We start from the raw sequence: 15,945 nt of genomic DNA, 5'->3' as shown, positions 1-15,945 counted from the left end.
AATACAGGCCCAGAGCCATCAGACTCTCTTCATATGACAAACCATTCAATCACAGAACAATTTTCGTGAACCTCCTTTGAATCTTCTCCAGTTTCAGAGCAAGCTTTCTGAGATAAGGGGCCCAAAACTGCTCACAATATCTCATGAGGTCTCACCAGTGCTTTATAAAGTCTCAACATTACATTCTTGCTTTTGTATTCTAGACCTCTTGAAATGAATGCTATCATTGCACTTGTCATGGACTCAACCTGCAAATTAACCTTCAGGGAATCCTCCACAAAGACTCCAAAGCCCCTTTGCATCTCAGTTTTCTTTTGTATTTTCTCTCAATTTAGAAAATACTCAACCCTTTCATTTCTTCTACCAAAGTGCATGACTATACACTTCCCAAAACTATATTCCATCTGCCATTTCTTTGCCCATTCTCTTAATCTGTCAAAGTCCTTCTGTAGCTTCTCTACTTCCTCAAAACTACCTGTCCCTCCACCTATCTTCATATTGTCTGCAAACTCTGCAACAAAGCTATCAATTCCATCATCCAAATCATTGACATATAATGTAATGAGAATCGATCCCAACAGAGACCCTTCTGGAACACCACTAGTCAACAGCAGCCAACCAGAAAAGGCTCCCTTTATTTCTACTCTTTGCCTCCTGCCAATCAGTCACTGCTTTATCCACGCTGGAATCTTTCCTGTAATACCACAGGCTCGTAGCTTGTCTGATATCCACTCTCGCCTCTCTTTTACATTATATGTATCCAAAGAAACTTACGGTGCCCTCTGTAATTTTATTGGCTAGCTTACTTTTGTATTCCATCTTTTCCTTCTTAATGACTTTTTTAGTTGTCTTCTGTTGGTTTTTGAAAGCTTCCCAATCCCCTAACTTCCTTTGCTCTACTATATGCCTCTCTTTGGTTTTGATGTTGGCTTTAACTTCTCTTCTTAGGTTATGTCATCTTCCCTTTAGAATACATTTTTCTCTTTGAGATGTATATACCATGTGCGTTCTGAATCACTTCCAGAAATACCAGCCATTGCTGCTCTGCAGTCATTAGAAGTAAATAGATTCATAATGTGTGTATATTACTGAGTAATGGAACTTGAGACTGATATGACAGCATACAGGGACAAACGTCATCAACAGTTTGTATCACAATATCCCTTCGTGCATATAAATGCACAATAAATAGCAGCTCAACATCCAGTGATAATAAAAAATAACAATCCCTGTAGACGTTAAACCAAACAAAACATGAGGTAGCACAAGAGCTAGAAAGAAATCAATGTAAAGACCACAACAATATCTATACAAGAAAATAATGAAGATGCCCACTCCCTGAAACGTTGATGAAAACAGAATTCCTTCAAGAACTGCTCCACAACCTGACGGTAGTAACAATGACACAGAATGCTGATGACGAAGCTGAGCTTACAGACAAAATTATCCTCATATTTAACACCACACTAAAAGAATGCATGGGCACTGACTCTATAGGGTAATGTAATTGGTGAAACGTACATAATTCACTATCACCGACATTGAGTTGAGGTTCGCTTTAAGAAGCGGAGATGGAGGCAGAGTTAAGATGGCGCTAAACAGTGACTCCTTTGTTTGCATCTTCAGAAAAAGCTCTATTTCCATCTTTAATATCTTTATTTTTCCCTTTCAGAGTTTTTTTCAAGACCCTGACCTGGAGTTACACGCTGACTTTGGTTCTTTGTGGGAATGCGACCTCTTCTCGGGGTTTCAGGACTGGCTGTTGTTCGGCATGCCAAGGGTTCGGCCTGAGAGTCCCGCTCGGATTTGGAAGCCTAATATCTCAGGGCTCTGGAGACGGGCGGATCGAGGATCGGTGTCACGGCAGGAGACCTGTGTGTCATCGGGGGAGTCGGAAAATCTACTGCTGTGAGCTCGAAGACCAGAGATCTTTGCAATCTTCAGGCACAGAGCTCGAAAAAAGTAACGAAACGGACTTTTAACATTGTAAACCAGCGATTGTTTGTTATGTCTCCACACTCACTGGGAAAATAGAGACACCTCCCTCTCCCTTATTGGGGAGAGAGAGAACCTGTGGTTTGAAGAATGCCGGATGAAACACAAAGTCTTTGGGGTAACTGCAGGTCTGTGTCTTTGTTATTGCCTTGCTCTTTCTTGAGTGCTCGGTGACGGTGCTGATGCTTGCTTTTTGTTGCTGATGGGGGGAGCGGGGAGTATTGCTCACTGCCACACACACGGGAGGGGGGGGAGATGGAGGGGGACTTTGGGGTTCTCATGTTTAATTGCCGTTCATTCTTTGGGGCACTTCTCTGTTATTCTGCATGTTTGTGATTTCAGGATGTATGTTGTATACATTTCTCTGACATTAAATTGGACCTTTGAAGAGGCTGGTCTGATGTGATGACATATTACGGTAAGTTCTGCTACCGCATTTCTTGTGTTCAGCGTTTGGAGTAAAATAAATGTATTGTTACAGTTTTTCCTAAACACAAAATGCCTAGTATCATTTTATTTGCAAAAAACTTTCATTGGTGACGCCAATATTCTAGGACAATTCCAGTATTGAACATGTCGGCCAACGCAGTCACTTTGAAACTACCGGAGTTTTGGGAGCAGAATGTCATGGCTCGACTTGTACAAGCTGATGTCCAATTCGCCCTGTGAGAAATCTCTGCCAACAACACAAAATATTTCTATGTGGTAACTTCGTTCAGCAACTCTATAGCTGAGAGAGTCGTGAGTCCACTAGAACTCCTGCCTGAACCTATCACTGGAAATTCTCCATTTACAGACTCAGACTATCGGAATCGGAGTGTGCCAGACAGTTGCTCTGCTTGCCCACCCAGCCAATGCAAAGCCTGCAAAGTAATGGACCAAGTGCTGTCTCTCCTGAGAAATCACCATCCTTGTTTTATTTTTAAATAACTCTTCATGCTGGAAATGTTTGATCAAGTTTGCATAGCCCTCGCTAATGCACCTGTGAAGGACTATAGGGAGCTTGCCAAGCAGCTGAGAGTCTACGTTCAGTTGGGAGGCAGTAGGTAAATCCTCTTTTCCCTGCCTCAGTAAGCCCAGTCAGCAACATAAGCACACAAAGCAGACTACTGATTAATGCTGCAAAACAGGCGATGCCAGGTCTCTGTTTATGCCACACTCACTTCGGTGCAAACGCTCGGAACTGCCGACCGCCTTGCAGCTTCGATAGTGTCAGCACATCAGGACAGCAGAGGGAACACTGTGAGTTCCAGCTCCCAGGGTCGTCGACTGTTTATCACAGACACCCTTTTGGGCAACGCTTCCTGTGTGACACCGGTGCTCAAGTGAGTGTGCTGCCAGTATGGCCTATTGACAAGAAGGCGAAAAGTGACAAAACCTCACTGGAGGCTGCCAACAGCAGCAGGATCCAAACTTATGGGACACAACAGATGATGCTCTGCTTTAGTGGGTGACTTTAGACATGGGACTTCGTCCTGTCTGAAGTGGCTAGATCTCCGCTCGGTGCAGATTTCTTATGTGTCCAAGGACTGTTGGTCAATCTTAAGGGCTTTGGGTCATGACCCTGCTCCCCCAGTAAGTTCCCCACAATGACTGTCAAGTGTTCACACCACCGTATGTTAGTTTACTTAACTGCTGGGTGAATTTCCAAACCCCACCAAGCCCACATTCTCCACTACAGCCACAAAATATGAGGTTGAGCTCCACATTTCCACAACTGGCCTGCCCATCCATGCCACGTGCGTAGACTGGACCCAGAAAAGCTGAAGGTAGAGTTTGCCATCGGGGAAAGAATTGGCATATTACACTGGTCAAATAGCCCCTGGGCTTCACCCCTTCACACTGTCCCTAAGTCCGATGGTGATTGCTGCCCATGTGGGTATTGCCAACACCTTAACGGGGCCACCATCCCTGATCATCGTCCCACACATCCAAGACTTTTCCGCACATTTAGCCAGAAAATTGATTTTTTTCCAAAGTTGATTTAGGTAGGGGGTACAATCAGGTGCCTGTGTACTCAGAGGACATTCCCAAAATGGCTGTGATAACTCCGTTTGGCCTTTTGAGTTTCTGCGTGTGCCATTTGGACTGAAAAACGCAGCACAGACTTTCCAATGGCTGATGGACTCTGCATTAAAAGACTTAGATTTTCTTTTCGTTTATCTGGATAACATACTTGTCGCCAGGGCATCCAAATCAGAACACATATCTCATCTCTGTACACTTTTTGAGAATTTAAGCCAACACGCATTGATTATTAACGCTGCTAAATACCAGTCTGGGTTGTCAACCATTGACTTTTTCGGCCATCACATCTATGCAGAAGGTGTGAAATGCCCTCCCATCAAAAGTAGCCACTATTATGGATTTCCCACTGCCCCACACTACATAAAAACTACAGGAGTTTTTAGGCATGGTGAATTTCTATCATCGCTTCATTCCATAAGCTGCTGAACTTCGGCCCTCCCTGTATAATGCCCCCCAAATCAAGTGCTTGACTGGTCAGCGGACATGACCAAGGTATGTCAAAATACCAAACAAGCTCTTTCTGATATGACCCTACTGGTGCACCCGCTCCCTAACTACTGACATAGCCATTGCTACTGATGTTTCAGACCATGCTGTGCACAAACAGCTAGTCGGAAGGGTGTGGCATCGGCTCTCCTTCTTCAGCCAGCAGCTCCATTTCCCAACAGGAAGTACGGCATGTTTGACCGTGAGCTTCTCAGTCCCTATATAGCTGTCTGCCTGTTTTGTTTTCCTCCAGAGGGTCGCCAATTCACAGCGTTTGTTAACCACAAATTCTCATGCATGCAATGACCAAAATATCAGACATGGTCTACATGGCAGGAATGCCACCCGGCCTGCATATCGGAGTTCACAACTGATATACAACATATCAAGGGGAAGAATAATGCTGTGGCTGATTGCCTCTCATGGCCAGCCATTGGGGCCATTCACATAGGGGTTGACTATGCCGGCATGGCAGCTGACCAAGTGACTGACCCAGAGGTCCAGGCTTACCGAACAGCGGCCACGAGCCAGCAGTTGGCTGACATTAAGTCTGGGGAAGCTGGGGTTTCTCTCTTGTGCGATGTCTCAACTGATCTCCCTCCCCCCATCACGCCCGCAAACTGGAGACAGACTATTTTTAACACCATTCATGGCCTCTCGCATCTGGGCTGGAAGGCCTCACAGAAACTGGCTGCACTAAAGTTTACGTGGCACGGCCTCAGAAAGGACATGCGTGATTGGACTGCAGCTTGTGTGGAGTGCCAGCAAACAAAAATTTACTGTGATGTCCAGGCGCCATTGACACCTTTTGAGTGATGGTTTGATCATGTCAATGTGGACCTAGTCGCCTCTCCCCCCCCCCCCACGAGGTTTCACGCACCTCCTTACCATAGTGGACTGTACCACCCTCAGCCACGGACGTAGCTTGAGTAGTCATCAGCACCTGGGTTGCTTGGTTTGGCACAGTGGAAACACACATAATTCACAAACACCAACAATGAGTTGGAGTTCACTTTAAGAGGCTGGTCGGACGTGATGACGTATTATGTGAAGTTCAGTTACTGCACTTTTTGTGTTCAGTGTTTGGAGTTCAATAGAGTTGTTACAGTTCTTCTTAAACTTAAAACCCATAAGGTCATTTTATTTGTGAAAACCTACAACCCAACAAAAAAACCTGCATACCAAAACAAAACATGCCATTAAGATTTGCAAAAATTGTTAATATTCTCAACAATATTATATTCCAACAATATTCAAGAAAACTTGAAACATTTGAAGAACTACACACAATAACTTACTGTGCTGTAATAATGGCAGTGAAGTGCAGTGTCTCCAATATAGAGGCATTTATCAATAGTAACCCAAAACTGAGTATGAAATGAGAACGGCTAAATGGCAGAAGAGATTAAAAAGCAAAATTGAAACCTTAAGAGCACCTAATGGAGTATAAAATGGATAACCAAGCAAGAAAGTTAAGAGAAAAGCTAAGAAAATATTAAGGAACTATAAGATCTGTACAAGATATGAACAATCTAACAAAAACACTGTAGAATTTATAGATACACTAAAACAAAAGCTTGGTTTATCCAAAGTCTGACTAATTAGGTACATGAAATGCGCCAGATGAAGAAAACAGAATTATCACTTCAAGAACAATGAAAGCAGTTTATACAGGACATTGAAACTAGATTCAATGCACCTAAATGTCACCAACCCTAGCACAACATTACCAACAAACACAGAGATAATGAATATTTGGTCTGATTTCTGGTCAATCAGGATGACACGCAATCAAGAAGCAATCTGGATTAGGGAGGGAAAAGGATGCGCTCACACAACTGAAGACATGATAAGACCTGAAGTTACAATTGATATGCTAAAAAACATTTATAAAAAATACCCACAACTGGAAAAATATCAGCAGTGGTAATAGTCATCATTATTGGTACAAAAAAAATACTTGCCTTCATTCATACCTATTAATACATATCAACAATTTTCTTGAAAATCCTGATAAAGTGCCAAAATTCTGACAGAAAGTAGACTTATCTCTAACCTAAAGGGGAAATCACAAATGATCCATCAAAACATCGTATTATTACTTGTCTACAAACTATATATAAAATTGTAACATCATGCATCTTGCAAATGATCACCCGTCACTTAGATAACCACAATCTACTTACAGAAGAGCAGAAAGGATGCCGTAAGGGTAAGAATCTATATGAAGAACAAATGGTAATAGGTTCTCTAATTCTAAATCAAGCCCGGCAGAATAGCAGAAACAACAGAATACCATGTTGTTATATTGACTACCAAAAAACATTTGATTCTGTCCCACACTCCTAGTTAATAGAAGCTCTTGATAAACTGCATCCGATGCATTTACCAGGGTGACTCTCTATGCCACTGTGACTTTGTCTAGATTTAAACCCACTCTCTAATTTACTGAATCAGATGAAAATAGGATATCTAATCATAGACAGCCAAATAAATTAAATCTTGACACACCTTTTATACATGGATGATTTGGAATTATATGCTCCTTCATCAGTAAAGCTAAAGCAATTAATTCAAACAGTAGAACAATTTTTGAAAGATATAAACATGAACTTAGGACTAAATAAATGCAGAACATTAAACATAAGAAAGGTGTAATAGAGCGCGTAGAACATAAAACAAAACAGCAGGATACAATGCAACTAATGGATGAATACGAAACATATAATTATCTGGGATATCAACAAGCAAATAAAACAGATCATAGATCATCGCGGAAAATTTTAGACATAATTTACTTCAAGGTTTAAGAAAATCTGCAAAATAGAGCTCAGTAGTAAAAATATAACAAAGGCACTTTCGCTATGCCCATATTAACATATTCTTTTGGCATAGTATCTTGGTCCGAAACTCATCTGGAAAATTTACAAAGAAAAATAAGAACTGAGGTGACTAGTTTTAGAAAACTCTATGTACTGTACACTTGAACACACTTTGATTAACACTATCTAAGACAATCAGAATCGGTTTATTGTCACTAGCATGTGTTGTGAAATTTGTTAATTTAGCAACAGCAGTTCAATGCAATAACATAATATAGAAGAAAAGTAAACAACAATAAATAAATAAATTGCAGTATGTGTATATTGAATAGATTAAAATCGTGCAAAAACCCAAAAATAATATATATTAAAAAGTGAGGTAGTGTCCAAGGGTTCAATGTCCATTTAGGAATCAGATGGCAGAGGGGAAGAAGCTGTTCCTTAATCGCTGAGTGTGTGCCTTCAGATTTCTGTACCTCCTACCTGATAGTAACAGTGAGAAAAGGCATGCCCTGGGTGCTGGAGATCCTTAATAATGGATGCTGCTTTTCTGAGACACCGCTCCTTGAAGATCTCCTGCCTAGCCTCAAGCCTGAAGACTCCAGCCTCCCGCCTAGCCTCAAGCCTGAAGACTCCAGCCTCCTGCCTAGCCTCAAGCCTGAAGACTCCAGCCTCCTGCCTAGCCTCAAGCCTGAAGACTCCAGCCTCTCGCCTAGCCTCAAGCCTGAAGACTCCAGCCTCCCGCCTAGCCTCAAGCCTGAAGACCTCAGCCTCCTTCCTCCTGCCAAGCCTCGTCTCTAGCCTCAAACCTGAAGATCCCAGCCTCCTGCCTCCTGCCAAGCCTCGTCTCTAGCCTCAAGCCTGAAGACCCCAGCCTCCTGCCTCCTGCCAAGCCTCGTCTCTAGCCTCTAGCCTGAAGACCTCAGCCTCCAGCCTCCTGCCAAGCCTCGTCTCTAGCCTCTAGCCTGAAGACCCCAGCCTCCTGCCTCCTGCCAAGCCTCGTCTCTAGCCTCAAGCCTGAAGACTCCAGCCTCGTCCTGTCTGCCTGCCAAGCCTCGTCCTTGCCTAGTTCTGGGGTCTGAGCCAGAGGCAAGACCCAGGTACTGGGTCCTTGTCCAGTCTCTGGCTCAGAGTCCAAGCCCAGGCGCCTAGCTCTCTTGTCCAGTCCTGTTCCGGGTTCCCGGTTTTCGTGTCCATGTCCTTGCCCTCAGTCTGTATCCTAGTCCTGTCCCTAGTATTTCAGTGTCTGTGTCTTGCACTTGGGTCCATTCCCAGCCACTTCCATGTGACAATTTCATTTGCCATTTTCTTGCCCATTCTCCTAAATTACCTAAGTCCTTCTGCATCCTACCTGTTTCCTCAACACTACCTGCCCTTCCACCAATCTTCGTATCATCTGCAAACTTGGCAACAAAGCCACTCATTCCATCATCTAAATTGTTGACGCACAGCTTAAAAAGAAGTGGTCCCAACACCAACCCCTGCGGAACACTACTAGTCACTGGCAGCCAACCAGACCTGGATCCTTTTACTCCCACTCACTGTCTCCTACCAATCAGCTAATGCTCTAACCATGCCAGTAACTTTCCTGTAATATCATGGGCTCTTAACTTAGTAATCAGCCTCATATGTGACATTTTGTCAAAGGCCTTCTGAAAGTCCAAATATACAACATCTCCTTTACATATCCTACTTGTAATCTCCTCAAAGAATTCCAACAGGTTCGTCAGTTGATGTATCGATGAGTTGATGTATTGGGGGCCCTATCCATCAGTCTTATTTCTCTTCCTTCATAGTTTTATTTCTCTTCCTTCATTCTTTGAAAAATGTGTCCAAGTTTTTCATGGAGGTAATTAACTGTTTATTTTAAGTTTTGCAGTTACTTACGGATGGTTCTTAAGGAAGAATGATGCAAGCATGGATTTCTGTTTGTCCTGTTTTTGGTTTGTGTTTCTTTCCTTCTTTTCCATGGAATTGAATTTAGAGAAACTCAGATTCCACACTGGTCAGGTATGATCTGGGATGGGAATGAAATTTGTGCATCTGTATTCTGGATATGAGATGCCCACATTTTTCGAGGGAAGTGGGTATTCAGGGAAATTGTTAAATTTGGAATTTGAATTTAACATTTTGGGAAGATTGGGGCATTTGGGGAGCAATCCCAAAACTTGTTTTTACTAAGAAAATTGCCCTATTTTGCAGAATATAAAAGATGTTGTCAAAGACTTTTGGCAAATTGTTTTTGAGTTTGAGGTCCTCTGGAAAAAATAGCTTTGAAGCTGCCAGTGTTTTGTTATATAAAATGCAAATGGAAGTTCAATTTAAATATGGGACTGGTCCAAACAGCACTTCAGCATTTATCTAGCTACTGCTGGATGTTCAAATTAAAGTATCTTGGTCAATCGGCCTTGGCACTACAGGGTTGAGATGGCACTTCTAGGGATCAAGCAGACATTTTATACACCCTGTAGACCACAGTCTAATGGAATTGCAGAAGGATGAACTGAATATTAAAAAATGATGCAACGACATGGGACAATAGGGTAGGTAGTTTTGCCTAATGTACTGGCGATAGTAAGGAATACAGTGACATCATCCTTATAAACTCATGACTGGAAAGGACATAAGAGGATTGTAGGAGTTGTTAAGATTAGACTTGTCAGAATCCGAAATAGATGGGATTGTGTCAGAAGGGTGGGTAAAGGTAGTGAAAGAGGCCAATTATATGACATCCCATCAATTAGAAAAGACAAGGCAACAGAATAAAGCCTACTTTGACTCAAAAGTCAGTCCCATAGGATTAAGTCCAGGACAAAGTGGTGATTAGTCATTAGGTGTATTTAAAACAGAGATAGATAGGTTCTTACAGGGCATCAAAGGGTATGGGGTGAAGGCAGGGGAGTGGGGGTGACTGGAAGAACTGGATCAGCCCATGATTGAATGGCAGAGTGGACTTGATGGGCCGAATGGCCTACTTTGCTCCTATGTCTTATAGTCGTATGGTCTTATGAATGCACTAACCCACCGCATTTTTAAATCCAAGGCTTTCAGGGCGCTATGAAATTATATGCAAAGCAAGTCCATCAGTATATTCGGTACTGATTTCTGCAGACAAAAGCAGATGGCACCATATCACCCAGTTGGAATTGGTGGGGGAGAAACAGGAACGTTACCACCATTGACGCGTAACAATTGATGTGTATGGTAATCCTAATTTGGAAGATTTGAGGCTGGAACAGCAGTTCTAAGTAGATGGTGACAGATTTAACTAAGGAGGAATTTTCCATTCTCCCAGTCTGAGAATCAGGGGAGTTTTGTCAATAAAATAAAGAAAAGGGAAAAAGCATGTTGGTGCCTGTCTCCCCTATCCTGAATGAAATTAAGTGGCAAAAAAGATGGATGGCTTACATCTAAAGACAATTGGAAGCCTAGATTAGATGGGCTCGAAAACAGATAGAAAATGTGGATTTAAAATAATTTAAAACTGAACTGAAACTGGAAATAAGATCAGAAATTACACTTGTGTGTTACAGGTTTAATTCCCTATGATGGGAATAATGTAAAATTGACTACCCTACAATCTCGAGTAGCTGGAACCACACTAGAGTCTAAACGTAGTCACACCCAGCGGAACACAAAGGGTTAGGATCAGTGTTAGGAGATAAGGGGCAATTTGTCACTTTGGTACCAGGGTACCAGTAAGTGCAGGTAATTTTTAATCGAACTGAGATAATGGTGCCTGAGTGATGCTCATCTGCAACGAGACAGTTATTTACTCATTTTCTTCGGAGACAGCTTAGCACGAGTCAAAATTAGAAAAAGAGAGGACTATTGGAATTAGTGAAAGCACGTTATGTATCAAGGTTTGCAATGGTCAATACATTAGATACAGCAGAGTTAGAAAACCAGATACAGTCCCTTCAGCAGAAAATGTGGATATTACTGGAGGAAGTTATCAGGATACAACTTGATGCACATTAAGTACCAAATTGAGTATCAGATGAGCATCTAAAACAAGAGATTGGGGAGAAGTGCCCCTGTGTCATATTAGAAGTCTAATAGTAACCAATATAGTATTGGGTACATGTGATGATGGTAACGGGGCGGGGGGTGCAGTATTTCATATTTCCCGACATGGAAATAATTTAACCTACTTTTTGAAAAAAAGTTCACAATGTGGGCAAATATCATGAGAAGACTTGGATATTGTTAAGTAACCTGTAACACATGCTATTGTTATTAATGGTATCAGGAAAGGAGAAGATTTACCAAGGTATCATAAAAGGAGAAATTCATTGGGCTTGCTTAGAAGAGATGACAAGACAGAAACTTCTGAATTGTGGTTTCAGTACCTATGAGAATTGTTCATTGTCTATTCTACTTGTAAATATTGAGTTTTTCTTACTATATACATTGCTGGGACAGACAGCAACCATGAGTTATACCAAGGGATGGAAAGAGTGTCCTTTGAAAAGTCATAACATTGCGCTTAGGAGCGTGACTTCAGATTTGACTATCGGAGTACGAGCTTTGTCTCAGTCAGCAATAAATGCAGTATTGAAGGAGAACCGTACAATCCAATGAACTGATACAGATTGATACTTTGGGACTATGATACCGAGTTGCCACTGATTCCTCATTTGACTGCAGACTGGACTGCATGCAGCATTTGCAGAGTGCAATGGAATATAGTTTCAGGCAGCACCTGTGAGCCCAGACTGTTTGAGTGAAGACCATCGGGTTTGGAGAATGTGGGGCTATCCCAAAATAGATTAAAATTGCAGATGAAGCCACAGTTCAGCACTCCACACCGCATCTGAAGCCAACCATGCAGACTGAAAAGCCTGCTAAAAAGCCCAGAGCTGTGACGTAAATGAGAACTGGTCCAGGGATAAAAATGCCCTTGCCACTGATTTTTAGACCACTAAGGTCCCTGCTGCACCTGACGACCCTGTGACCTCTCTCTCAGAGGCTGATGTTAGGCTGTCTTTAAAGAGGGTGAACCCTTGCAAGGTGGAAGGTCCTGATGGAGGACCTGGTAAGGCTCTGAAAACCTGTGCCAACCAACTGGCTGGAGTACTCAAGGACATTTTCAACCTCTCACTGCTACCGGCGGAAGTTCCCGCTTGTTTTAAAAAGGCAGCAATTATACCAGTGCCTAAGAAAAATAACATAAGCTGCCTTAATGACTATCGCCCGGTAGCACTCACATCTACAGTGATGAAATGCTTTGAGAAGTTGGTCATGACTAGACTGAACTCCTGCCTCAGCAAGGACCTGGACCCATTGTAATTTGCCTATCACCATAATGGGTCAATGGCAGATGCAATCTCAATGGCTCTCCACACAGCTTTAGACCACCGGACAACATAAACTCCTGTGTCAGGATGCTGTTCATCGATTATAGCTCAGCATTTAATATCATCATTCACACAATCCTGATTGAGAAGTTGCAGAACATGGGTCTCTGTACCTCTCTCTGCAATTTGATCCTTGACTTCCTAACCGGAAGACCACAATCTGTCCGGATTGGTGATAACATCTCCTCCTCTTTGACAATCAATGCTGGTGCACCTCAGGAGTGTGTGCTTAGCCCACTGCTCTACTCTCTATATACACATGACTGTATGACTAGGCATAGCTCAAATACCATCTATAAATTTGCTGACAATACAACCATTGTTGGTAGAATCTCAGATGGTGACGAGAGGGCATGCAGGAGTGAGATATGCCAACTAGTGGAATGGTGCCGCAGCAACAAAGGACGAAGGAACACAAACCAATCCTCATAAAGAGATCAGAAGTGGAGAGAGTGAGCAGTTTTAAGTTCCTGGGTGTCAAGATCTCTGAGGATCTAACCTGGTCCCAACAGATTGACGCAGTTATAAAGAAGGCAAGACAGTGGCTATACTTTAGTAGGAGTTTGAAGAGATTTGATATAACAACAAATACAATCAAAAACTTCAATAGATATACCGTGGAGAGTATTCTGACAGGCTGCATCACTGTCTGGTATTGGGGGGGGGGGGGGGGGCTACTGCGCAGGACTGAAAGAAGCTGCAGAGGGTTGTAAATTTAGTTAGCTCCATCTTGGGTACTAGCCTACAAAGTACTCAGGACATCTTCAAGGAGCGGTGTCTCAGAAAAGTAGCGTCTATTATTAAGGACCTCCTGCACTCAGGGCATGCCCTTTTCTCACTGTTACCATCAGGTAGGAGGTACAGAAGGCTGAAGGCACACACTCAGTGATTCAGGAACAGCTTCTTCCCCCTTTGATATTTGATTCCTTAATGGACATTGAACCCTTAGACACTACCTCACTTTTTTAAATATATAGTATTTCTGGTTTTTTGCATGATTTAATCTATTCAATATACATATACTGTATAAAGTATACTGAATAATATTTACTTAGTTATTTACTATGATTTTATTTTTTTTCTTCTATATTATGTATTGCATTGAACTGCTGCTACTTAAAAAAAGCCTTACAAGGCGCGGAACGAAAGACTGTGTGGCTGTTGACTCACAAGGGTGGCTGTTGACTCACAAAGAGTTCATCCGCCCTTTGACAGATTTTGTTTTTACTCCTGCTGGGTGCCTACACACCCTCGGGCATTTGCCCGATGCCGGTCTCCTAGGCATGAGTCGACATAGGAGTAGGAGTAGCTGCTACTAAGTTAACAAATTTCACATCACATGCCAGTGATAATAAACCTGATACTTTTTTTTACTGATTTTTTTTTATTGCAACAGCAATAAACCTGATTCTGATTCTGAATTTCTGGCATACTGCTAGTGTCTTCCACTATGAAGCCTGACACATAATACTTATTAAGTTCATTTTCCATTTCTTTGTCCCTCATTATTACTTCTCCAGCATCGCTTTCTAGCAGTCTGATATCCACTCTTTTACTCTATATGTATCTGAAAAAATCCTTTCGTATCCTTTTATATTATTGGCTGGCTTACCTTCTTATTTCATTTTACCTCTCCTTATGGCTTTTTTACTTGCCTTCTGTTGGTTTTTAAAAGCTTCCCAATCCTTTAACTTCCCAATAATTTTTGTTAGATGCCTTCTATTTTGTTTTTATGCTGTCTTTGACTTCCCTTGTCAGCCACGGTTACCTCATCCTCCCTTTATAATACTATTTGAGATGTATCTATCCCTGCCATCATCCCTGCTACTTTCTCTTTCCAATCAAGATTGACCAGCTCCTTTCTCATATTCCTGTAATTCCCTTTGCTCCACTGTAATACTGATACATCTGACTTTAGCTTCTCCCTCTCAAACTGCAGGGTGAATTCTATCACTTTAAGATGACAGTTTCATAAGGGTTCCTTAACTTAAAACTCCCTAATGAAATCTAGTTCATTAGGGAGCTTAAGGTAAAGGAACCTTTAGAAGTCTCAATCACCCAATCCAGAATTGCCTTTCCACAAGCTCAACCACAAACTGTTCTAAAAAGTCAATTTGTAGGCATTCTATAAATTTTCTTGCTTGGGATCCTACACCAACCTAATTTTTCTAATCTACCTGCATATTGAAATCCCCATGACTATTGTAACATTCCTCTTTTTACATGCCTTCTCTATCTCCCTTTGTAATTTGTATCCCACATCCTGTCTACTGTTTGGAGGCCCATATATAACTCCCATCAAGGTCTTTTTACCCTTGCAGTTTCTTAATTCTACCCACAAAGATTCTGCATCTTCCTTTCCCATATCACCTCATTCTAAGAATTCAATTTCATTTTTTACCAACAGAGCCACTCCACCCTCTCTATCTACCTGCCTGTTCTTTTGATACAATGTGTAGCCTTGGATGTAAAACTCCCAACTGTGATCTTCTTTCAACCATGACTCATTGATGCCCATGATGTCACACCTGCCAATCTCTAACTGCAATACATGATCATCTACCTATTCCGTATACTGCATGCATTCACTTTCTGGCCTGTATTCATATTAAGAGATTTTCACATGCCACACATCCCTATGTAAGAAACAAGATATCCATAAACCTATTGAATTAAGGTAGAGTAAGACATACTGCTTAATTGAATTGAATTGACTTTATTACTTACATCCTTCATACACATGAGGAGTAAAAATCTTTACATTAGGTCTCCATCTAAATGTGCAATGTGCAAATTATAGTAATTTACAATAAATAGTATGTACAACAGGATAGACAATATAACATAGAAATACAAGTGTATCAGTATGAATTAAGCAGTCTGATGGCCTGGTGGAAGAAGCTGTCCTGGAGCCTGCTGGTCCTGGCTTTTATGCTGCAGTACTGCTTCCCGGATGGTAGCAGCTGGAACAGTTTGTTGTTGGGGTGACTCAGGTTCCCAATAATCCTTCGGGCCTTTTTTACACATCTCATCTCAGGAGGGATGCTCCTATTTTACTGTCACTTTGAATCCTAATGATCAGGTTAAAATACAAGTCAGTGCTCAGATTGTTAATATGTTTGTCAGCAACCGATGTGACCTGCAGCCTCAATTAGATTGTTGACCCACAACGTTAAATGGTTTAGTGAGATCAATTTTTAAAACAATAACAAATCTTTTTGGTTCCTCTTGGCCCCCACGCCTCCACTAATAAA

Source organism: Mobula birostris, chromosome 7 (genome assembly GCF_030028105.1).
Source record: "Mobula birostris isolate sMobBir1 chromosome 7, sMobBir1.hap1, whole genome shotgun sequence".
In the NCBI taxonomy this organism is placed as follows: Eukaryota; Metazoa; Chordata; class Chondrichthyes; order Myliobatiformes; family Myliobatidae; genus Mobula; species Mobula birostris.
The sequence above is the reverse complement of the archived record's forward strand: the minus strand, read 5'-3'. Positions refer to the sequence as shown.